The sequence below is a fragment of the Austrofundulus limnaeus genome, unplaced genomic scaffold (assembly GCF_001266775.1).
Source record: "Austrofundulus limnaeus strain Quisiro unplaced genomic scaffold, Austrofundulus_limnaeus-1.0 Scaffold201, whole genome shotgun sequence".
Lineage (NCBI taxonomy): Eukaryota > Metazoa > Chordata > Actinopteri > Cyprinodontiformes > Rivulidae > Austrofundulus > Austrofundulus limnaeus.
This window is the reverse complement of record NW_013952603.1, coordinates 133440-134859: the sequence shown is the minus strand read 5'-3', so window position 1 is coordinate 134859 and position 1420 is coordinate 133440. Positions and strand designations below refer to the sequence as shown.

The window sequence follows — 1420 nt, the reverse complement described above, 5'->3', positions numbered from 1 at the left end:
AGAGTAAGGGTAGCATTAGCATTGTAAGTAAACATTAGCTTTTCTTTTTTTTAAGAGGTTTTTATTTAATAGAATTTTTAGACAAAAAAATCGCAAAATATCGTCTTGCTTACAGTATCGCAATATATCGGGATATATCGTATAGTGACCCCTCTGTTATGATATGTATCGTATTGCCAAATTCTTGTCAATACACAGCCCTACTATCTAGGAGGCACAATTTATATGGACAGTATTTATTTTTTACAATAACAARCTGGAATGAAAACAAGCAAAAATGAAATAAAAGCAACGACTTTCTACTTCTTGCCTTTTTAAAAAATRTAAGGRGKAKAAAGTACAGATAATTGTGTGAAAATGTAAGAAGTAGAAGTAAAAACTAGGCTGAAAAATAATGACTCAAGTAAAGTACAGTTACCGAAAAATTCTACTTAAGTACAGTAACACAGTATTTGTACTTAGTTACTTTACAACTCTGAACACGATTTAATACTGAAGGCCAAGCATTCCTTTACTCTTTGAAAAAAAATGCATATCAGCCGCTGCCTTTCATACCAGAGCTGTAGACTAAAACGACTCAGTTTCAGCTTCGTTAAATCTCACCCATCATCCAACAAACGGGCTGCATTTCTCCCAGAAAATGTAATTCCTCTAGTTAAACAACATCGAACAAAGTAAAGGTAAGGCAAGTAGTTTCATGTTTTCGACGCTCCTTGCAAAGAAATGCGGCGAAGCCTGCTGGGCCTCCTCAGCTGCAGCTCGGTCCAACAAAAACCCCTCTCCTCCTGAGTGGGCAAAGCTAAAGAAACAAAGGAGGACAGAGAACTCGTCGTGTGTAATAACACGTCCACATCTCTGAGCACTGCAGCCACCTCCGGCTGAAAGGACAGTCAGAGTTGCTGATCACTTGTCAGGGAAGAGACTCATGTGTCCCAGCTTTACCAGGAAAACAAAAAGTTATCAGCCATCACCTGGATGGTCTTTTGTTAAAAACGAGCATCTAGTTTGCGTCACAGCCACAAACTTTCACCTTATTATCACTCACTGATGACAGTCTGCGTCTGTGATCTTAAAATTTTTCTTAGTTRGTAGACACTTTATTTTATGTGTTTACAGACGTAGCTGACATGTTTTGACGTGTGTCAGCTGTGACACCTCTGATGAAGACTGAAGCRCACGTCGAAACATGTCCAGATTTATTTAACTCCATCCTCTTTTGCTTATTTGATTTAAACTTATTTAGCCTTGCATGGACCTCCATCACAATTTTTCTAGCGGGGAAATGACATAAATACGTGGAGCTGGATTTTAATTTGTGCAAAAAGACAAAACAGTCTTGTTGTTTTCAAGAGTTTTCACTTTAAAGAAAAAAGTTACACAACTGATGTTACAATACATAGAGTTGGATGTTGTCTTGATA

At 37.5% G+C, this 1420-nt stretch overlaps 1 protein-coding gene across 1 annotated transcript in view; it reads left to right on the top strand.

Annotated features, from left to right (window-relative positions):
* The window catches only part of si:ch211-217a12.1 (alanine aminotransferase 2-like), a 17010-nt gene that overhangs the window by 1398 nt on the left and 14192 nt on the right, over positions 1-1420 (top strand). The window lies entirely within an intron of this gene.